A 24,985-nucleotide genomic window follows, 5' to 3' on the forward strand; every position below is an offset into this window, starting at 1 on the left:
GATGATACAAAGGTGTCTGTTACATGGAACATGATTTGGCATAGCTGGAAGATTAGTCAAAGCAGTGGAAACTGGAGTTCAATGTTTCTAAATGTAAAATGAATGCACCTAAGGAAAAATAATACTTTGATAGACTACACTATTGGGGATACAGTGTTGGCCAGCACTATAGAGGAAAAAAACATGGGAGTCCTCATTCCAAATGACTGTAAAATGAACAAACAGTGTGGCCAGGCAGTAGGAAAAGCAAACAGAATTCTAGGGTGCATCACTAGAGGAGTTCCCAAGAGAATTTGATAAACTAGAATGGGTCCAGAGATGGCCAACAAAAATGGTGAAAGGTCTGGGGGGATAAGATGCATCAGGAGAGACATCGGGAACGTAATATGTACAGTCTGGTGGAAAGAAAGGAAAGAGGAAACATGATTAAAACCTTTAAATACAAGGGTGTGAATAAGGTTCAGGAGGGCAGTATTTTCATTATGAAGTCAAGATCAAGAACACAGGGACATGACCTCAAACTAGCAGGAGGTAAGTTTTAAACTAATCTTAGAAAGTATTATTTAACTGAAAGAGTAATTGATGCTTGGAATAGACTGTCAGCAGAGGTAGTGAGTCAGTCACCAGTAAGTGGATTCAAACATGCTTGGGACAAACATAGATCTATACTCAAACAAAAAAGGACAAAAAAAAAAAACATATTAAAACATGTGTAAATATATATAAAATCAGTCACACTTGATGGGCTACTTGGTGTATTTTTCTGCTGTCACTTTTCTATGTTTCTTATATGTTTCTATGTAAGGGTTAGTGACTAAAGTACTGAAGCCAGAAAGGCGACTTGACAGCCGGGCAACTGGTATTTGCAGAAAGACAATCCAGCAATTGGAGCCCCCATATTTCTTTCAGGAAACATTTCCTTCAATGTAGTCTCCCTTATATATCGTATGCATTTATATATACAAAACCTTGGATTACGAGCATAAGTCATTCCAGGAGAATGCTCGTAATCCAAAGTACTTGCATATCAAAGCGAGTTTCCCTATTGAAGTCAATGGAAACAAAAAATATTTGCTCCGCATTGAATTTAATGGCATGCAATACCGCATGTGGCCAGGAATGGGGAGCCTCGGAAACACTCAGAAAGGGCCGAGGACACCTCAGAAAGGCTCAGGAACTAAGTATATCTGAGGTTTGTCAAGCATTTCTGAACGACTCTGAATGGCGCCGTTCGGCTCTGCTCGGCTCCGGCGCCCCCCAACCTCAGGCCAAACACAGTATTGCACACCGCTTTGGCTTGAATCCTGCTCATTTCGCGAGAAAACACTCGCAAACCGAGTCAGGATTTTTTTAAATACAGTGCTTGCATTGCAAAACGCTTGTTTACCACGCTACTCACAATCCGAGGTTCCAATGTATCCATATCGTAGTGTACTGCATTTTTGATGCTTTTCCATTGATGTCTATGGAATAAAAAATGCAACCTGCTATGGGCAAAAAAGTCCCCAACCCTTCCCAAAAAACGCTTCCCAAAAAAAAAAAGAACCAGTAGAAAATGCATAGATGTGCACAGATCCATTGGAAATCATGTTAAATGGAATGTAGTGCGTTTCTGTAAAACTGAAAAAACACTGCAAAATGCACAGATGTGAACCTTAGCCTTAGGGACCATTTATATTTGTGTAGTGTGTTAATGCCCAAGCGGTGACATTGGTTGCATTAATGCAGCCCTTTGAAACCAAAACATCTCAAAAATCTGAGATGTCACAAAATTTGTGTGCTGCTTTGGTGTATTGGGGTACTATTCAAAACGAATGGCACCACAATTTGTAAATACATTGAATGGTAACGTGCATGGTAATGCGTCCATTCCCTCAATGCATCAATATAATTTGTTGCTAAATTCCAAACTCACCAGACCAGCTATCTGCATAATTTTTGGATACATTGGGGATAATTTATCAAAACTGTAGCAGACAGAATATGGAGCAGCTGTGCATGACAACGTAACAGCTTCTGTCTTGCTCAGTTAAGCTTTATAAATAAATGATAGAAGCTGATTTGTTGCCATGAACATCTACTCTAAATTCTGGATGCTCCAGTTTAAAAAAATTCCCCTCATTATACTTTTGCTTGCAACTTGATGTTGTCTATTTAGAGGGTTAGTCTTCTCAAAAGAGATACTTTAGTTTTAGATACAGCTCGGTGGACTGAATAGCTAGGTGGCTTGTTAGATTTCTGGGAATGTCCAGTGGCAAGATTTTTATGCCTAAGGGCCAACATCCAATCCGATCCTGTCCCTTACGGACCATGCTTCTGGTGGATCGGACTGTGTAAACAGACAGGCAGTGCATTTACTTCTGACTGCCCATAGAGAAGAGCGGGCTGTGTCTGTCTCCGCTCTGCATAAGCAGAGCAGACATGGACCAATCATCTGCCTCAGTGGGGATCAGTGGACAAATTCCCCACTGAGCAAGCAGACTCCAACAGCTTTAGTTCCTTGATCTATTCATGAAAACATCTTGGGGTATTCCCATGTTTTTTGTGGCATTATTATATTGCAGAGGTCCCAAACCTTTTTGGGACCAGGGACCGCTTTTGGTGTAGGCAGTTTTTCTAGGGGCCAGGGTGTTCGCAGAGTCTCGTTATATCAATGTTCACAGTCCCTCTTTATATCACATTCCCCCATTTAAAGCAGTCCCAGACTGCGTTGTAAAGGGGCACTGTGATATAAAGGGGACTGCACTGTAATGATTACATTGCAGTCATCTTTATATCAAAGTGCCCCTAGAAATCACAGCTCCCCCATCACAGTGCCCCTTGCAGTCATGGTCCCCAATCACAGTGCCCCTTGCAGTCATGGTCCCCCATCACAGTGCCCCTTGCAGTCATGGTCCCCTCATCACAGTGCCCCTTGCGGTCATGGTCCCCCCATCACAGTGCCCCTTGCAGTCTTGGTCCCCCCATCACAGTGCCCCTTGCAGTCATGGCCCCCCCCATTACAGTGCCCCTTGCAGTCATAATCCCCCCCATCACAGTGCCCCTTGCAGTCATGGTCCCCCCATCACAGTGCCCCTTGCAGTCATAATCCCCCCCCCCCCATCACAGTGCTCCTTGCAGTCATGCCCCCCCTTTTCCTCTTTAAAAACACAATGCCCCTTCCAATCTCTATCTCCCCAGCAGTGTTACCTTCGGCAGGGCAGAGGCAGTTATCAGCCTGTGTGTATTCTCCCAGATCTCCTGCCTGGCTGCCGATGTCATCCTATCAGCAGGGCAGGGGGCAGGAGAAACTACAAATCAGGACGGAGGGCGGGAGTTGGCAAATTATCATATTAACAAGCAGATGATTACCCGCTTGTTAATATATAAAGTCTCCAGCTCTCTGTTCCACTCTGGAACTCCTGGGAGGCCTGGGAGAATAGACACAAGATGGCATGTTCACGGTCCATGACAGGACCATCATGGACCGCGGTCGCCACTCACCTCTTGCTGTGTAGCAACAACCCGCTTATTAACAGGCTGCGGACTGGTACCAGTCCGCAGCCTGGGTACCCCTGATATCTTATATTGAAAACTATCTAAATAAAGGGGTATTAGAGTAAAAACCAGACCATATACTGAATGCTGTCATTACATGTTTTAACCCCACACACCTAATACAGTACAATAGTTACCTTGATAGTGGTCATTTCAAGAAAGTTGTTGGGCCTTCAATGGATACCCATACAACCTAACTAGATTTTGACTGTTCATTTGAACTCATTCAGCAACATATTAGCATATATATTTAAACCTGAAAGATTTCAAACAATAATGTTAACATCAGTTTAGAATAGATGCTTAAACCATATCTATAGTCAAAATGTAAAATTATATATGTATTTCCACATTGTAATTCAATTACTTCTAGTCTACTCCTATTAATGTGAATGACCTTGAAGTTACATAGTTACATAGTTACATAGTTAGTCAGGTTGAAAAAAGACACAAGTCCATCCAGTCCAACCACAAAAAAATAAACAAACAAAAATAAAAAACATAGTACAATCCCATACACCCAACTCCACACCCACAGTTGATCCAGAGGAAGGCAAAAAACCCCAGCAGAGCATGATCCAATTAGCTACAGCAGGGGAAAAATTCCTTCCTGATCCCCGAGAGGCAATCAGATTTACCCTGGATCAACTTTACCTACAAATCTTAGTACTCAGTTATATTATGTACATTTAGGAAAGAATCCAGGCCTTTCTTAATGCAATCTACTGAGCTGGCCAGAACCACGTCTGGAGGGAGTCTGTTTACTGTGAAGAAACCTTTCCTTATTTGGAGGTGAAATCTCTTTTCCTCTAGACGTAAAGAGTGCCCCCTTGTCCTCAGTGTTGACCGTAAAGTGAATAACTCAACACCAAGTTCACTATATGGACCCCTTATATATTTGTACATGTGGATCATATCCCCCCTTATTCTCCTCTTCTCAAGAGTAAATAAATGTAGTTCTTCTAGTCTTTCCTCATAGCTGAGCTCCTCCATGCCTCTTATCAGTTTGGTTGCTCTTCTGTAAACTTTGTGAAGATCCCCACAAATTTACTTCCTTGTATTCACAATGCTCTGTGAGCAGACACAGCTGTGTCACACATTTCACAGAGCCTGCCTTCTGAACTACGGAGGTGATGAGAGGTGGAGTTTCAGGTGGTGGAATCAGTACAGGAATCACAGCTTGTATGCAGCAAGGTACCATGGCATATATAGTCTTTAGAAATTGAAAGTGTGGTAATGAGCAGAGCAAACGATGCAAAGCATGCTGGTAATCCAGGAAATTGTGGAAAGAGATGATCAGCAGGCAGGCAGAACTCACAACATGAAAGGAGATTTTTTTTCAAGTAAGCTTATATTGGATTGTTAAATATAACTATTGTTTGTATTCTTATTACAATGCCGATGTTAGAAAAATGAAAGTGTATGCTGTGACCATAGATTTCCTTTAAAGTGTTTATAACTGTCTTCTATGATTCCTAAACAACTGTCTTCTTTCATGTGGAGCAAGCAAATATAAAGTTACCACAAGGGAAATGATAAGAGAATAAAGACCTACATATTCTGCATTGTGCGAAATGTTAAAATCATGCAGCTGGGAAGCTTGCTGAATGTTAATATCTCTTGCTTTGCACTATCTGATTGCTTTGTGGTTCTAATAGCTGTACAATGCAGCAATGCTTCGGCTGGAAAGCTGCTTGTAATGTGAGCAGCCTTGGATCTTATCCCACAGCCAGCCATACATACACCCTTTCTAGTTTGGATCACACAGCTTGATTGCACTGGAATGAGTGAGAAAGCTCTAGCCAGCCCATTCATTTATTTATTAGTCAGTGAGAGGCGGCAGGGAGGTAGGCAAGAGACAGGGGAGCTCAATGTCATCGCAGTGACACTGCTGCTGTCTATGCCCACACATACTGTCCTCCAACAACATCCACACCCACTGATGATGGGCTGCAACCAAATAACTCTCTGACTGGAGGAGTTTATACAACATTAAGTGAAAGCTGCCTGGTACTCTTGTTCGTCAGCTGCTGTCTGATCCCTCTAATAGGAAAATCCTTGAGATGTTATAAAAGATACAGCATAAAAGCATCCAACTGGATCCAGCGGACACATTGAGGACTAAGGTACGGTACTTTTAACAGAATGCAGCAGTCATCCTGCAGACTCTGCAGCTTTTACCAAAAACTAGACTACTGACTCAGGATGGCTTTTGGGATGCAATGACATCTAAGGACAAGGCATCATTTCTAAAATAAAATCATTATGGTTATGCGCTTCAAATTATATTGGCAATTTGAGAACTTAGTGCTAAGAACTTAAATCGTTGATTTATAGGATGTATGTAAAGGATAAATTTTGTAGAATTTAAATAGTTACCTAATTACCCATTCCTTATATTTAGTTTTACATATTTGGAGATTGTAATATAGATAGATCACTATGTTAAGGTTAACTAATGAAGTACTACAAGTTTCAGGATATCCTATCTGATAGCAGATGATAGCATGGGCTAGGGCTAATAAGTCTCCAGCAGCAGAAGAAGCTGAGAAGTACTGCTTTTGTGTAGTAAAATTCTGCAGGTGACTTACTTGATCTGTACATCATTTAATTCATGCTATGTAAAGCAAGGCGTCATCCATGTCCAGAACTTTAAGGTTTAGTGATGGTAGCTTTAATGCTCACATTCCAAGTCCACCGAGGGTACTTGAAGGACATATTTTTAGAAACTGCAGTTACAGCCACTTCATTTTGGGCAGACACGATGATAGAAGCATGCCTCATGTACTAGGGACTCTTGTGAGACTTCAGTAATTGGGAATGATCTGCTCTGAATTCCTAATCACAGTGCTGAAGTTATGCTGTGTCGGGCCCAGGTTTCAAATACGCATTTAAAAAAGTGAAAAGCTCTTATGCCCTATCAATATCATTAGCTGCAGGAAATTAGGTGACATGTTATGTGCCATAAAAGGTTGGCGGTAAGCTATTAAAGTCATAATATACATTTTGAACCTTACTATACTAATATATAACACTCTAAGAACATTTAGGCCTTGTAGAGGTCACATAAATTTGGGGTGTCATCAAACTGGCATTGACCTTTCTTTTTGTATGCAGATTTTATCATCTAAAACAGCTTCATTATAGGTTTTAATCTGATGTCATAATTCAATGTGGTGCCACTCTTAGAGGATGATATGAGGCCTTTTTGTGGCCAAGGGCCATTTATAAGACATCAGAAGAACGACATCCGATCTATCACTTATATGTATCTGTCAAAATATTTGCAGGAGAAGATTTAGATGGAAACTGTTATTCCCTCCTGTTCAGGCTAAAATTGGGACAGAGACATTACTTGCAGTAAAGTCAAATAGGTTCATAGCTTTACTACCCTGGTATCAGTTTATAGCTTAAAAAATATGAGAATGTTAGTTTTTTAGAAGATTATCTTTAAATCAAAACGTATCTACATGCATAGTTAGATATTATGATTTAACTGCCAATTTTTTTTTACTTCAATTCAGCCCGTCTAAGAACCCTCTTCCAAAGAGCACAGCCAGGTCTACCATTCCTTGAGACCTCTGTAGACAATACTGCATTTTATTAGTGAAAGGTCTAGCATCACCAACAGACTCTGATTGGACCAAGAAGGCACAGCAGCACTCTGAGGCCTCGTACACACAACCGTTTTCCTCGACAGAATCCATCAAGAAACTTGGTGGCAGAGCTTTTTTGCCGAGGAAACCGGTCGTGTGTATGTCTTTCATCGAGGAAACTGTCGAGGAACTCGACGAGAAAAAAGAGAACAAGTTCTCTTTTTCCTCGACGGAAGTCTCAATTTCCTTGTCGTGTTTCTCGTCGGGCTGGTTTTCGACGAGAAACACGTTCGTGTGTATGCTAAGAAACCCGCGCATGCTCAGAATAAAGTATGAGACGGGAGCGCACCTTCGGTAAAAGTAGCGTTTGTAATGGAGATAGCACATTTGTCACGCTGTGACAGACTGAAAAGTGCAAATTGTCTCTTACCAAACTTTTACTTAACATGCAGTAAAATGAGATTAGCAAAAGCAGCCCCAAGGGTTGTGCCAGTGGAATCGAACTTCCCCTGCCGTTGTATTTGTTGTACGTCACCGCGTTTGAGAACGAGGAGATTGGGTCTTGACAGTGTGTACGCAAAGAAAGCTTGTCGAGTTTCTCGACAAGCCTAACAAGGAACTCGTCGAGGAAAACGATGTGTCTTTTCCGACGAGTTCCTCAGTCATGTGTACGAGGCCTAATGCGGTCATTTCTGTGTTCTAAAAAGTGAAATAGTGCTGATTGGTTTAGATTTCTGACCCTCCCTCTGCCAAGTGCATATGCTACAAATTATAAAGGAGACTGATAATCAAAAAGGATTTGGGTTTATTGCTTGTATGTAAAATCAATTTAATGATTGGTAATGAATAAATAATATACTTATGTTTTTCCTGTCTGTGTTTAATGTGACTTTAGTCTAGGTTCACATTGGAGCGATTTGTCATGTGATTTGAGAGATCAAATCGCATGATAAGTCGCAGCCTATTGGAGGCAATGGCACTGTTCCATTAGGTGCGACACCGATTTTGTGGTGCTGCACCGATTTGCAAAAGTAGTTCCTGCACTACTTTTGCTGATTTCAGGTGCGATTTCAATAGACATCTGTGTATGAAGCCACACAGATGTCTATCAAGTAGCAACTAAAATCGCACTGACCTTGCTACTTTGAAATCGCGCTACTTCAAGTGAAGTAGCACGATTTCAAAGTAGCATCAATGTGAACCAGGGCTCAAAGTTTCTTGATCAATCAGTTGGGAAAAAAATCTTGCATGCCTCAGTCTGGCGGGATGACCTGCATTTTCAGGTTCATACAAGTCCATTCAATTTTAGTCCTCCAAAAATCCAATGTATCTGAAATGCATGTCAATGAAGTTCATATCATTGTGGACTTTTGTAAAACTCTATAGTGAACCTTGAATGAGAGAGATGAGGGCGCCTCTGTTGTTGACTTTTGTGAGGAGTGACTACCTGTAGTTCCCTGGCTGTTATGCTCAATATATACTTTTATTACTTTGTAATTAAATAACCCAAAATGAAGCCAGAAGGCCCAGTCTGTTTTTTCTTATGGGGTTATTGACCTGGGAACATAAAAAAAAACAATGGCAGTTGCCGATCAAGGCATCTGGATGGATCCCGACTTTAAAGTTGTGATCTTTCCCAAGCCTGGATCGGCTGACTGATGCCAGCCAACAGCCAGTTTTAGAACAAACTGCATTCCTGTGATCCATACTGTAAGTATAGCCTTGGCTATGTTTCTCCTTTTAAAGCCTTATTTTAGCCCCCCAAAAAAACAAAAAAACTAAAACAAAAGTGCTGATTATGCCCACCCTTCCTGGCCCCCCTCCTCTTCACTGAAACTTCACTATATCTTCAATGAATGAGAAACGATCGATCATTTATCCACCCGTCCTCAATTCATAGATCGCTGATTGAATATGACAGGTCCTTTGGCTCTTTTAACCCCCTCTGTACTGGAAGAATTTATCAGCAAGGGTAGAGGAGAAATCAGAGGATGGGAGATTTCAATTAATCCCACAGCCAGCAACACAAGGAACACATCTCCTTGACTGTAAGTAACTTCCCTTGTGCTGATTTTTTTTTTTGGCTCAACTTACGGACTCACCATGAGAGAACAATGGAGGCTGCAAACTCTTTTTGGGAATGTTAGTTCTCTGGTTTTGATGCTTATGCTTTGGCTATAATGCTGCCTAAGCTGCTAACCTAGAATAGGTATAGTGATAGGGTTGGCTCTGAGGAAGAGACAAGGCCTTAAAACGCGTTAGCCTGCTGTACTGTTGGATATTTGATCTCTTATGTGATGATAAGCTGCATTGTGGACCTATAGCTGATGTTTTTAAAAACATGTGTGTGTATTTGTGAGTATAATACTTATCTCTTTTACTCATTAAATATATTATTGAGGATAATGCACTAGGCCTGTGCACCTCTGTTTATTTTGTGATTATAGAGAAATGTATTTTGATTATTTTGTGATTATAGAAAAATTTGACTTTTTTTCCAACACCCATTTACAGCATATTTGTTCCATCTGATAAGCAGGGCAGGACTTACCATTGGGCTTGACTGGGCTCAAACCCATGGGCCCCGCCCAATAGGGGGCCCCTTACGTTTACGTTTTTTCAATAATATGCCAGCCATTTAAAGTGGTTGTAATGTAAACCCTCGGACACAACATTGTCATTTAAAGCTTGCCAGAATGCAGTCTGTGAGAACTTCCCCTCTGTCCGGCACAGAGGAGAAGTCTTGTGGTGTTTAGCTCCTTCCACTCTTCCTGATACTCCCCCATGTGACTAAAGAAGACGTCACAAAAGGGGAGTGAAAGAAAACAGCAGACACAGTCAGCAACGAATGGTTACGGCGCAACGGCGCATGCGAGATGATTACCGACAGGGACACAGTAAGGGCGGAAGCGACGTCATAATTTGAATCACATAACAGCAGTACGATTGGCGCTTGAGATACCCAGAAATACAGAGAACGAAACCATCCTAAAAAAGTTTTTTGCAGGCCTTGTTTTTGGGGGATATATACAGGGTCGATCCGCCCTATAGGCTCACTATGCAAGGCGCTTAGGGCCCCGCAAAGCTGCGAAGGGCCCCCCAAATTACTAGAGGCCCCGCCTGGTGAGAAGTCATTTTCGCCCCCTCACCCCGCTTCTCAACTCGCTGGCTGCATGGGGGAGGAGCCTAGTGATGCGATCGATGGACATCTGTTCGTATGAGGAGATCGCACTGAGCAGCATGAAAGGCTACATCTAAAATCTGTTTTTGATCTGGGGATCCGTGAGTGTAATTGCCCACACCGCCCATATGTTTTTCCATTTGACCCACAGTATTGCACCATAGTTTTTTTCCTTTTTGTCTTTTTTCATGAGCTGTGTCAACCTGAACCATCAGAGCGCCAGCCTGAGCCAAACAAGCACTGTGAAAACTCCCAGCACACCGTAGGACTGTTCCTTCTCATCTTTAGATAATTGTACTGGTCTGTGTGTGGAAGGGGGAAGTGTTTTTTATGTTTCTTTGTATGCTCACACAAATGTTTGGACATTTAATTTGATTCACATTGCATTTGATTGATACCTCCTATACAGGTCCTTCTCAAAAAATTAGCATATTGTGATAAAGTTCATTATTTTCTGTAATGTACTGATAAACATTAGACTTTCATATATTTTAGATTCATTACACACAACTGAAGTAGTTCAAGCCTTTTTATTGTTTTAATATTGATTATTTTGGCATACAGCTCATGAAAACCCAAAATTCCTAATCTCAAAAAATTAGCATATCATGAAAAGGTTCTCTAAACGAGCTCTTAACCTAATCATCTGAATCAACTAATTAACTCTAAACACCTGCAAAAGATTCCTGAGGCTTTTAAAAACTCCCAGCCTGGTTCATTACTCCAAACCGCAATCATGAGTAAGACTGCCGACCTGACTGCTGTCCAGAAGGCCATCATTGACACCCTCAAGCAAGAGGGTAAGACACAGAAAGAAATTTCTGAACGAATAGGCTGTTCCCAGAGTGCTGTATCAAGGCACCTCAGTGGGAAGTTTGTGGGAAGGAAAAAGTGTGGCAGAAAACGCTTCACAACGAGAAGAGGTGACCGGACCCTGAGGAAGATTGTGGAGAAGGACCGATTCCAGACCTTGGGGGACCTGCGGAAGCAGTGGATTGAGTCTGGAGTAGAAACAGCCAGAGCCACCGTGTACAGGCGTGTGCAGGAAATAGGCTACAGGTGCCGCATTCCCCAGGTCAAGCCACTTTTGAACCAGAAACAGCGGCAGAAGCGCCTGACCTGGGCTACAGAGAAGCAACACTGGACTGTTGCTCAGTGGTTCAAAGTACTTTTTTCGGATGAAAGCAAATTTTGCATGTCATTCTGTAATCAAGGTGCCAGAGTCTGGAGGAAGACTGGGGAGAGGGAAATGCCAAAATGCCTGAAGTCCAGTGTCAAGTACCCACAGTCAGTGATGGTATGGGGTGCCATGTCAGCTGCTGGTGTTGGTTCACTGTGTTTTATCAAGGGCAGGGTGAATGCAGCTAGCTATCAGGAGATTTTGGAGCACTTCATGCTTTCATCTGCTGAAAAGCTTTATGGAGATGAAGATTTCATTTTTCAGCATGACCTGGCACCTGCTCACAGTGCCAAAACCACTGGTAAATGGTTTACTGACCATGGTATTACTGTGCTCAATTGGGCCTGCCAACTCTCCTGACCTGAACCCCATAGAGAATCTGTGGGATATTGGGAAGAGAAAGTTGAGAGACGCAAGACCCAACACTCTGGATGAGCTTAAGGCCGCTACCGAAGCATACTGGGCCTCCATAACACCTCAGCAGTGCCACAGGCTGATTGCCTCCATGCCACGCCGCATTGAAGCAGTCATTCCTGCAAAAGGATTCCCGACCAAGTATTGAGTGCATAACTGAACATAATTATTTGAAGGTTGACTTTTTTTTATTTATTAAAAATGCTTTTCTTTTATTGGTCGGATGAAATATGCTAATTTTTTTAGATAGGAATTTGGGGTTTTCATGAGCTGTATGTCAAAATCATTAATATTAAAACAATAAAAGGCTTGAACTACTTAAGTTGTGTGTAATGAATCTAAAATATATGAAAGTCTAATGTTTATCAGTACATTACAGAAAATAATGAACTTTATCACAATATGCTAATTTTTTGAGAAGGACCTGTATATGTTTGGGTGTCTATTTGGTATCATGGGCACATGTTGCACACTGTATACTAACAGCAGCAAATGTTGGTATTAGCGCATTACTACCATCTTTTCATTTTATTTGGCTTTGTACACAGCTTTACCATTTGGTTATTTTTCTTTTGTGTTTTTTCCTGCTTATTAGTTAGTAGTAGCGCTGTAGTACCACTTTATATATAGCAGTATATAAAGAAGTCTAGAAATGGCTGCCCCCATGCTTCTCATTACAAAGTCAATTTAAGTTTGCAGGGAATCTTTGTTTTTAAATTTTATGAACAAAACCGTTTTTCACAGATCAGATACCGCAACCCTGTTTTCTAATGTAACTTGAATAAAAGCCTATATGAAATGAACAATTAAATTCTTCATCAGCTAGGAAGAGTTCTGTCCTAGCAAATAACCTTGGGACATTACCGTTCATAATATACAGTAGGGAAACATCACAGAAGACCTAGATATAATTAGGTCAAAATCATGTAATATTTTATTCCCTGAGGATTCCAGAAAATTCACTTTGAATAACTAGGGATGTTTATATCCAAACACAGCTGTGTGGCAGGCAGTCTATGTGAATAGTTTGATGGCTGGGCTGATGGATTATGAAAGATGAAAAATGCATGGAGTAGACATTAAGCTGCCACGAGATGTCAACTGTATGCTGTGTTATCCCATTATCCATCAATATGACAGAAACAACGTATTGACTAATCATTTTACTATTCTTGATCATATCTGCATTGCTGCACCTAAATTATTACTATAAAGGTACTTTTAGCTAAGTAATATAGACAGAACGTTGCAACGCAAATTATTTTTCATGTGTTTATAATATGAGTAATTTCATTATTTCAGTCTTAATTTGATACATTTTCATATCTTGCAAATGTTCCGCAATCCATCTTCTGGAACCAAATCCCTCTGTCTCTTTTTCTCAGTTGGCCCATTTTTGATGTGATATGCATAGACCTACCAAAAGTATTTTACTACACTAAAACTTTAATCTAACCTACGGTATACTTTGTTTTTCATTTTGATACTTTGAAAAATAAAGGAGGAAAATACTTTTGAATGTAATTCTTTATGATTTATGTCATTGGGGGTTTTGTGGGGGTTATATCCTTTGTCCTCTTATGCCTTGTACACACGATCAGGCTTTTGCCCAAATCACATCAGAATTGCGATGGAATTTCATCGTAAGTAAAATAGAACATGTTCTATATCTAAACTCCGACAGAATTCATCGGAATATCCGATGAAACAACTCAGATGGGGCTCCACACGATCGGAATATCAGATGGAAAAAGTCAGACGGATTCCGATCGTGTGTACAAGGCATAAGACTGTTGTCACTGGAACAGGCGTTCTCTTTGGGCAGGGTTGCCAATCTCCTGCAGCATATTTTACTGACAAAACATGGAAAATGTACCGGTGAAGCACATTGTTTACTGGCAACCTGAGAAATTACACAACTCCTATTCAAAACGAGCACAATGAATATTTAAACAGTATAAACATGATGTGGAAACACTGACAATACCTATAACAAAGTCATTTGCTTGATTTACACTTAAAAAGTCAACACAGCATGAAATGATCAGCCCCTGATATTTCCTGGCAGTTGTAAAAAAAGTCACAGATTTTAACAAACTGTCAGTAAATTTACTGGCAGTTGGCAAACCTGCCTTTGGGGGATAGATATTTCTGGTGGCAAAGTTTTTTTTTTCCTTTAGTTATACTTTGATTAGTGATGAAGGAGTATATCAAGTTTGAGAAAATATTAGTATACTTTTTCAGGCAGTGTGATAGATGCCAGGTTTACAAAAAAGGAAAAACGCCTTTTTGACAGCTTGTAGACATCCTATTATCACACCTATATTATGGGCAAAAATATGTGGATTCTGCTCCAAATGACTGGGATCAGGTGTTTTTAGTAAAGGGTACTGTTAAGGTTGGATTAAGTCAACTGTTGCGGAAACAAAGTGCTTGTTATGGCTGTAACGTGGTATGTTTATACTGATTTTATTACAACTACATGTCCTTCCAAATGCCTCCCTAACTATTGAAAGTACACATTCTGTACATATTGGGCCAGATTCAAGAAGCACTTGCGCCCGCGCAACCATAGGTTGCGCGGCGCAAGGGCTTACTTGCTCCGGTGTAACGAGTGCTCCTGATTCAGGAACCTCGTTACACCGACTGCAGCCTAGGATGTGACAGACATAAGCCTCCTTATGCCTTCACATCCCAGGCTGCATTCTTGCGTTGGCCGCTAGGGGGCGCGGCCATTGTGATCGGCGTATAGTATGCAAATTGCATACTACCACCGATTCACAAAAGTTGCGCGGGCCCTGCGCACGCAAGGTACAGAGTTTCCGTACGGCAACTTTAGCGCAAGGTTGCTCCTGCTAATAGCAGGGGCAGCCAATGCTAAAGTATAGCTGCGCTTCCCGCTCGTGAAATTTAAATTTCACGTCGGTTACGTAAGTGAACCGTGAATGGCGCTGGACGCCATTCACGTTCACTTAGAAGCAAATGACGTCCTTGCGACGTCATTTGCCGCAATGCACGTCGGGAAAGTTTCCCGACGGAGCATGCGCTGTTCGCTCGGCGCGGGAGCGCGCCTAATTTAAATGATTCCCGCCCCCGGCGGGATCATTTACATTAGGCAGCCTTACGCCCGGCTGTTTAGCATATCGCCCGCGCAATTTACGGAGCAACTGCTCCGTGAATCGCGGGCAAAACGCAATATTTGCGTGGGCGCAGAGAAAAATATTTGCTCTTTGCCCACGCAAATATTGCTCGGATCTACCTGAATCTGGGCCACTGAGTTTAGGGCTGGTTTAAAAAATATTTTAGTACTTTAAGATTTTTTTTGTAGAAATGTATATGTATTAGTACAGACTAGCAAGATGTTACAGTGTAAAAAAAACAGTTGATGGCAGGTGCAACCAGTGGTAGGAGTGGATCTCATGGGTCATAAAAGATATGGTGTCACCTAAGGTTCTTACTCTAGGATATGTGACTTGTAGTAGGAAAATAAGCTTGTTGCTGGGCAATTTTTGGGATGTGTCCTGGAGCCTGGGGTCTTTGTAGAGTTTTAGCTGGGATGAAGCCTCCAACCCTACGTCCACATTGTGTTGGCAACCAGCACCTATTGATTGTGTAGCTGCTCCCAAGCCTCTTTGGTTTTGAGAGTTTTAGTTGTTGGGGGATCCCAGGGAGGGTCACGTGCTGCAGGAAGCAGCGAGTGTTTGTGTGGTGTGAACATACACACAGGGAGCATGTTTCCCAGGCCTGAGAGACAGGAGCTGTGACCAGACCAGTTGTCTAGCAAAAAGTGACTGTGGGTCACTGCAGTGCAGTGAGATGGTGGTTGAATGCAAGGAGCCTACATTGCTCAAGCTGAGCAACCCGGTACCTAGAAGGTTGAAAACCTTGTGTTGTGTTCTATGCGATGGCGAGAACACCTGCAAGGGAGTACTGCTATACAAGAACATTTGTTTTACCATAAGTGTTCAAGAAGCTGTAAAAATACAAGTTGGCGAGTGGATGAGTCCTTCAAAGTGCTACATTTGAAGCAAAGTCCCACAGTATGTAGGGGCAGAATTTAGGCACAAGCAGGATGACCTACAAGGTGGCCCATAAAAAAATTGTCTATACAGTGTGCACATTTAGGGAAAGGCAAAGAAAATGTTTGGGGTCATTGTCCTGTTGAAAAATAAATGATGGTCCAACTAAACGCAAACCGGATGGAATAGCATGCCGCTGCAAGATGCTGTGGTAGCCATGCTGGTTCAGTATGCCTTCAATTTTGAATAAATCCCCAACAGTGTCACCAGCAAAGCACCCCCACACCATCACACCTCCTCCTCCATGCTTCACGGTGGGAACCAGGCATGTAGAGTCCATCCGTTCACCTTTTCTGCGTCGCACAAAGACACGGGGGATGGAACCAAAGATCTCAAGTTTGGACTCATCAGACCAAAGCACAGATTTCCACTGGTCTAATGTCCATTCCTTGTGTTCTTTAGCCCAAACAAGTCTCTTCTGCTTGTTGCCTTTCTTTAGCAGTGGTTTCCTAGCAGATATTCTACCATGAAGGCCTGATTCACACAGTCTCCTCTTAACAGTTCTAGAGATGTGTCTGCTGCAAAAGGTGGCTACTTTGAAGAACCTAGAATATGAAATATATTTTCAGTTGTTTCACACTTTTTTGTTATGTATAATTCCACATGTGTTAATTCATAGTTTTGATGCCTTCAGTGTGAATCTACAATTTTCATAGTCATGAAAATAAAGAAAACTCTTTGAATGAGAAGGTGTGTCCAAACTTTTGGTCTGTACTGTACATGTGTACACCAGGGTCACTATCAACGGATCTACATGCAGCCTTGCTGTGCTATATCTCTAGGTTGCATACTGACAGGGGAGGGCTGGCAGCCTTAGGCCTGGGGGGCAAGTCCAGTCAAGTGGCCCATAGAGCGTTAACAAGTGATGGATCAAGGAAAACAGTCTAAGATTTTTCATTAACACAAGTGTCCACACAGAGGCCCCCCTTACATTAGAGTCCTCGTGTCTGTGTAGAGAGAGAAGGGGATGTCAGCGCTGGTGTGCGCTGAGGCTGAGCTATGTGTGAGACAAGACATAGCTCAGCTCTGCAGCCATCTACCTCGGAGCTGACACAGGCACGGCTGCACAGTGGGAGGTGAGCAGCAGCCGTGACCTGTGTTAACAGAGCTCCAGCAGGCATATTCCTGCTCTGCAAAAACAGCATTTGGTAGTGGCGGCCGGTGGCTGTGCATAGTGTCACCAGTCCGGGAGGAGATTTCCACCCTGCCCCCCCTGCCAGCCCTCCCCTGCATACTGAGCCATTAACAGAATAGAAAATATTTAACCCGGCTCTAATTTTCATTCTGGCATTCAGCTCATAAAATGGGTGCCCTGTTAGGCAGTTTTCTGTAGTCTTATGCCGCGTACACACCATCACTTTATGTGATGAAAAAAAATGACGTTTTTAAAAACGTCACTTTAATTGACTGTGTGTGGGGGAAAACGTCGTTTTATGTCTTGTAAAAAACGACCAAAAAAATTTGAAGCATGCTTCAATTTTATGTGTCGTTTTTCAAAAGTGCACTTTTTACTTCACAGAAATTGACCGTGTGTAGCAAAAAACTTCGTTTTCTAAGACGTTTTTTCATCCACGCATGCCCAGAAGCTACTTATGAAGCGAGCTTCAATGGTAAAACGTGGTGGAACGTAACCTCACTTTGCAAGAACATTGTGAGAAAAACGATGGTGTGTAGGCAACTTCGTCTTTGAAAATTGAAGTTTCAAAAACGTAATTTTTTACTTCACAGAAAGTGTCGTTTTTTTTCATCACATAAAGTGATGGTGTGTATGCGGCATTATGCTCTAATCAGCCCTGAACATGAACTTATGATATTGCAGGACAACACTTCCTTTTTTCCAAGCATCACCCTTATTCCAAGCTTAGTTCATCCTCTTCTACCCACATTGGACAATAGGAGATAGGTTGCACAGAATCATGGAACAGAGTACTGCTGTCCCAAATAGAAAACTTACTGAAGCATGGTTCAAAAGATTATTTAAAAGCCCAAGATAAACTGAGTGCGCTTTCTGGCATCGGACAGTGTTTCTTGGATGATAGTAATAGTTCTCTGAATAATTGTACTTTTGCTTGCAGTAGCATTTTAGTATTTGTTTTTTACCTTTAGGTAGCTAATGTGTTTATATGTAATAGTACAGACGGTGTGTATAACATTCTGATATAGGAGAAAATTATTGTTAATTAGTTAATAAGTCAGAAAGGATTAGATGGGAAGATGAATTGCCCAAAATAAAATTCTTATCTTTTACCTTTCCTGTTTACAGGCCATAGAAGTAAACAACTCATTATTTGTTATGTACAATATGGCTGCAGTCCCTTTTTTCTACTTTTTATGTATCAGCTCCTGATCATTTTTGTAACATGTAGCTGCAATCCATTTTCATTGTTTTCAAACTGCGGCCTGGGGGCTGCATGTGGCCCTTTGCTGGCCCTTGGGGCACTATTACTCCCAGTGATACCAAGAAGGGGCAAAATTCCTCCCACTGACACCAATGATGGGGCACTATTCTTCCAACTGACACAAACTATGGTACACTATTCCTCCCACTGGCACCAATGATGGGGCATTATTCCTTTCCTGGATAACAATGATGGAGCACTATGCCTTCCACTGACACCAATAATGGAGCACTATGCCTTCCACTCACACCAATAATGGGGCACTATTCCTCCCACTGACATAAATGATAGGACACTATTCCTTGCACTGACACCAATGATGGGGAACTATTTCTCCCACTGATACCAACAATGGGGCACCATTCCTCCCACTGATACCAACAATGGGGCACAATTCCTCCCCCTGATACCAACAATGGGGCACCCTTTCTCCCACTGATGCCAACAATGTTGCACCATTCCTCCCACTGATACCAACAATGTTGCACCATTCCTCCCACTGATACCAACAATGGGACACCAATCCTCCCACTGACACCAATGATGGGGCACTATTTCTTCCCCAGATACCAGTGAAGGAGCAACTATTCCTCCCACTGACACCAGTGAGGGGGCACTATTTCTCCCACTGACACCAACAATGGGGCACTGTTCCTCCCACTGACACCAGTAAACCAACAATGCACTAGCTTAAAGGAACCTATTTAGAAAATAAAAAACAAACCTTTACAACCCCTTTAAATGAAACTAGTTTTGTTCCCAATAATTTGTATTACTATCATTCAAGGAGAAATACAGAAGAAGTGCAAATGAAACACCTTTTAAACGGAGGAGAACAATGAAACAACAGTAATCTTGTGTTGCCTGCAGGAATTTGACTCCAAAATGTAAAAATGAATGACAAGTTCACTTTATATATCCACAGAACACAGCCTACTGTGGATTGTAGGATATCTACTTATTGTAGCTTACAAATGAGAGGAAATAGTCCGCCTGCTTGAAATGTATTCCCACGCTCCTGTTTATTCTTTGGGAACTAAGAATACTGATAGCTTCATAATTAACATTCAAAAACATCTGTTCCTCAAATGACAAAATCTTAAAGTAAAATTTAGCTTCATCACAGTTTCCAAATAAATTGCAGTGAATTCCCTCATTAGCCTTTTTCAGGTGAGCTTTTTGTATCATTGTTGGTTTGCATTGTTTGGTTGCTTTCTTTTGGTGGTATCTGATCACCTCTGCGGTTTTTATTTTTTGCGCTATAAACAAAAGAAGAGCGACAATTTTGAAAAAAACACATTTTTTTTTTACTGTTTGATTTAATAAATATCACAATTAAAGGGAATCCCCTTCTTGGGTTGTTGTCACAGAAGGTGTCCTAATTTCTATCCATTTTCTGTTCTGATGGCAGCTCTGAGGCCTTGTACACACGAGCAGACATGTCCAATGAAGACGGTCCGCGGACCGTTTTCATCGGACATGTCTGCTGGGAGCTTTTGGTCTGATGTGTGTACACACCATCAGACCAAAATCCCCGCGGACAGAGAACGCGGTGACGTATAAGACACCGACGTTCTCTAACACGCGAGTTCAATGCTTCCACGCATGCGTCGATTTGGGGCCGCTGGTTATACGTCATAACCAGCGGACATGTCCGATGAGTCGTACTAACCATCGGACATGTCCGACGGACATGGTTCCAGCGGACAAGTTTCTTAGCATGCTAAGAAACTTTTGTCCGCTGGAAACCTGTCCGCTAGGCCGGAAAACTGTCCTCTAGGCCCTACACACGGTCGGACATGTCCGCGGAAACTGGTCCGCGGACCAGTTTCAGCGGACATGTTTGGTCGTGTGTACAAGGCCTACGTTTTGGACTTCCCATTACTTTTGTCTTATGCCCTGTACACACGATCGGTCAATCCGGTCTGATGGATTTTTATCTTAGATATCCGACGGAGCTGACTGATGGTCAGTCGTGCCTACACACCATCAGTTAAAAAAACAATCGTGTCAGAACGTGGTGACGTAAAACACAACGACGTGCTGAAAAAAATGAAGTTCAATGCTTTCAAGCATGCGTCGACTTGATTCTGAGCATGCGTGGATTTTTAACCGATGGACGTGCCTACAAACGATAGTTTTTTTTCTATCGGTTAAGCCTCGTACACACAACCGAGAAACTCGACGGGCGAAACACATCGTTTTGCTGGTCGAGTTCCTTATTAGGCTGTTGAGGATCTCGGCGAGCCATATTTCCCCATTCCCGTCGAGGAAAAAGAAGACATGCTCTCTTTTTGGCTCGACGAGATCCTTGACAGTTTCCTCGTCGAAAAGTGTACACACGACCGGTTTTTGCCGAGAAACTCGGTCGTGTGTACGAGGCCTTAGGTATCCATCGGTTAAATTCAAAACAAGATTGCTTTTTTTAACCGATGGATAAATAACCGATGGGGCCCACACACGATCGGTTTGGTCTAATGAAAACGGTCCATCAGACCGTTCTCATCGGTTTGACCGATTGTGTGTACGCGACATTAGTGGCAATGGTTAGAAGGAATAATTGAGAGGGTATCTGTAATTGTAACATTGAAATGTATAGCCAAAATTGTTCTTTTATGTTTTGGAAACAGCAGGAGATTTGCTGAAATGATCAATATACTATATCAAGTAAACATTCACTTTTAGAAGTAAACTTTTTCTACTACTTTAGTAAGTCAATCCCACTGCTTATTTAAATTGAATATGTACCTTTTTCCTGACAGCAGGTGATAATTTACCAGGCTAACTTTACCTGCTTATACACATATAGACATATAGGTCTCATGCATACAGACATTTGCAGGCATTTTTTAAAGCCTAGTGTGAACCTGCATTCATACCTAAGCAGAGCGTTCCTGTTGGTTTTGGAGCATCTTTCAGGCATTCTCAGGTGTTTTGCAAACATTTTACAGGCATTTTTTGCATGTGTGCCTGGCTTCAAACATTTGTTTCCTGAGCTAGGCAAGGGGAGAAGGATTCTTCTGGCACAAAAAATGCTTATTTTGTGTTTACAGGCACTCCATTTGATCAATGGGGCCGAAAACACCTGAATATGTCCCAAAAAAAGCTCATGTACATTTTTGAGCATAGGATCTCGGGTGTCGGGAGACTCAGGGGTCGATTTACTAAATGTAAAGAGACTGTGCAGTTGCTCCAGAGCTTAGTAAATGAGTAGAAGCTCTGCTGACTTCCATTATCCAATCGTGTGCAAGCAAAATGGCTGATTTTTCAATTTTCCTTGCATGTGATTGGGTATTCTTTGCAAAGTGAATATTTTCCTCATTATTAAGCTCTGGAGAAACTGCACTTTCACAGTTTATTTGACTTTAGTAAATCCACCCCTAGGTGTACAACTGTAAACTGAGACAATTAGAAAAATTATAAGATTTTTGCATGTTGAGCATTAATCAGGCATAGGGAAATGAACTAAAAGTGAATGTGGGCTAAAATTCCCAGCACTGGGCCGCTACGTGGCCTTCTGAAAGTGAATGTGGGCTAAAATTTCCAGCACTGGGCCTCTATGTGGCCTTCTGAAAGTGAATGTGGGCTAAAATTTCCAGCACTGGGCCGCTACGTGGCCTTCTGAAAGTGAATGTGGGCTAAAATTTCCAGCACTGGGCCTCTATGTGGCCTTCTGAAAGTGAATGTGGGCTAAAATTTCCAGCACTGGGCCGCTACGTGGCCTTCTGAAAGTGAATGTGGGCTAAAATTTCCAGCACTGGGCCTCTATGTGGCCTTCTGAAAGTGAATGTGGGCTAAAATTTCCAGCACTGGGCCGCTACGTGGCCTTCTGAAAGTGAATGTGGGCTAAAATTTCCAGCACTGGGCCGCTACGTGGCCTTCTGAAGGTGAATGTGGGCTAAAATTTCCAGCACTGGGCCACTACGTGGCCTTCTGAAGGTGAATGTGGGCTAAAATCCTCTACATGGCCTTAGTTGTGTAATCGCTCATTCTTTTATGCATTGACATTTACCCGTATATGCGCGCATGGCAAAGCTCCAGTTCTGTTCACAAAAAAAAACGACAAAACGTTCACTTAGACAAAGTTCGAAAACAGACAGCTAACCATTAGTCCTTCTCGCATGTTGCACTGGTGGAATAGAACAATATGGGCCAACAGGGTAAGCCTTCAGGCCAGATGAGTGAGCCAGGTAACGCCCCACATCATCACTCACATCTGTCACTCCACCTAGAGAACACAGCCCAAGGCAAGGTACAAAGCAGGAAAAAGAGCAAACAAGTGCTGGTAGAACCTTTTAGTTTAGTAATATAAATTATAATCTAATGATAATATAACTAATAGTTTGATGCATTTGTCAATAATATAACAATAATGTAGCACTAATACAAAAGTCTCCAATCAATAACTTGAAAAAACTACTCCATTCTTTGGAAAAGCAATATGAAGCAGGATAAGACCTTCATCTGACATGCGTATTCCATGTTTTAGCTTGCAGTATGTGTGACGAACACGGGTAGCGGATCCCTGACCGCCTGACTAACTCGTGACAAAGGACCAGCCAATCTCACACTGCACTGTCACTTACGTATAACAATACCACTTTTAGCTGCACCCAATACAAAAAAATTCCAGCTTGCAGGACCACAATCTAGGTGCCAGCAGCCTGAGAGTGATTGTCACTGGGCTAATCAAGAATTTAACCTTTTAACTGCCACCATTGACTTTTGTTTACTGAAGAGTCAGAACTTCCACCAATTTAGCATTACAATTAAGATTTTATAATTGTCTGTGACACACATTGTCACCACAGACAGGATTTATCCTATACAGTAGCACTCTTCAAGAGACAGGTTCTTGGTTAGCTTGCATTAAGAGCTTAGGGACAAGGTTAACACTTTTCAAAATAAGGTTTTAATAATGAAAAGGTCAAAATTGGTGCAAATAAAATATTTACAGAAAAAGGGGTTTCAAAAAAATAAAGACAATATACAGCAACAGAGAAATAGAATTGAGGAGGAAGAATACTTGCAATCATGGTCCTTGAGTTCAGTCGATTAGCCAGGTGAGATTGGTTCTTAACCGCTTGCCGACCAGCTGCCGCAGTTTTACGGCGGCGGGTCGGCTCGTCTGCGCGAGATCATGTAATATTACGTCATCTCGCGAATCAGCCAATAGGGGCGCCGGGCACCCACGATCGCTCGTTACAGAGCGAGAACCAGGAGCTGTGTGTGTAAACACACAGCTCCAGGTCCTGTCAGGGGGAGAAATGCCTACAATGTATGAACAGCGATCAGTAATTTCCCCTAGTCAGTCCCACCCCCCCTTCAGTTAGAACACACCCAGGGAACATAATTAACCCCTTCCTCGCCCCCTAGTGTTAACCCCTTCCCTGTCAGTGGCATTTTTATAGTAATCAATGCATTTTTTATAGCACTGATCGCTATAAAAATGCCAATTGTCCCAAAAGTGTCCGAAGTGTCTGCCATAAGGTCGCAGTACTGATAAAAAATCGCTGATCGCCGCCATTACTATTAAAAAAAAAATATTAATAAAAATGCCATAAAACTATGCCCTATTTTGTAGACGCTATAACTTTTGCGCAAACCAATCAATAAACGCTTGTTTTTGTTTATAGCACAAAAAATAAAAACTGCAGAGGTGATCAAATACCACCAAAAGAAAGCTCTATTTGTGGGGGGAAAAAAGGCCACCAATTTTGTTTGGGAGCCACGTCACAGGACCGCGCAATTGTCAGTTAAAGCGACGCAGTGCCGAATCGCAAAAAGTGGCACGGTCATTGACCAGCAATATGGTCCAGGGCTGAAGTGGTTAAACTTGACAGGTGTTTCTGGGTTGATGATAAAGGAGAACTCTCAAAGTGTCCAGTTTCTTTGGGATCAAAGGGGTGTTGGCAGATGCCCCTGACCAATCGTCTGGTCATCTTGTCTAGGGGTTAGTTGGAGAAGTCTGGGTGTCTGATCACTGGACTGATAAGGTCCTGGCCTCATTCACAAGTTTGTGTATTGGATAACTGAAAGAAAAAGGTAGGGGCAAGGTCACTGTGGTGTGCCCTTCACATGACAAAATGGCTGCCACTAGCCCAGCACACATGACTGTAAGGCCCCGTACACACGACCGAACATGTCTGCTGAAACTGGTCCGCGGACCAGTTTCAGCAGAAATGTTCGGTCGTGTGTACGGCCGATCGGACAGGATTCCAGCGTACATTTGCCCGCCAGACCGTTTTCGAGCGGGCAAATGTTTCTAAACTTGCTTAGAAACATGCCCGCAGGAATCCTGCCCGTAGGACATGTTCAGCTGTCTGTACAGACTTACCGTACATGTCCGAGCGGCCGCCATCCCTCGCATGCGTCGAATGACTTTGACGCATGCGTGGAAGCATTGAACTTCCAGGGCCGCGCACGTCGCCGCGTCATCGTCGCGGCGATGACGCGGCCTCGTCACCACGTATTGTGTACGCGCGGATTTCTGTATGATGGTGTGTACAACCATCATACAGAAATCTCCGGGCGGGCATGTACTCTGAAAACGGTCCGGCGGACCGTTTTTATCGTACATGTTTGCCCGTCTGTACAAG

At 42.3% G+C, this 24,985-nt stretch overlaps 1 protein-coding gene across 3 annotated transcripts in view; it reads left to right on the forward strand.

The window, feature by feature from the left end:
* PALM2AKAP2 (PALM2 and AKAP2 fusion) overlaps positions 1 to 24,985 on the forward strand; it is a 451,866-nt gene that overhangs the window by 280,188 nt on the left and 146,693 nt on the right. The window contains exon 1 of one of the 3 annotated variants that reach the window (XM_040361145.1): positions 5,441 to 5,663. The exons of the other annotated variants lie outside the window; for them this stretch is intronic. The gene's annotated coding sequence lies outside the window, so the exon portion shown is untranslated. Of the gene's footprint in view, positions 1 to 5,440; positions 5,664 to 24,985 lie in introns of those variants that run through there. 3 annotated transcript variants of the gene reach the window in all.

The sequence above is a fragment of the Rana temporaria genome, chromosome 1, assembly GCF_905171775.1.
Source record: "Rana temporaria chromosome 1, aRanTem1.1, whole genome shotgun sequence".
Classification (NCBI taxonomy): domain Eukaryota; kingdom Metazoa; phylum Chordata; class Amphibia; order Anura; family Ranidae; genus Rana; species Rana temporaria.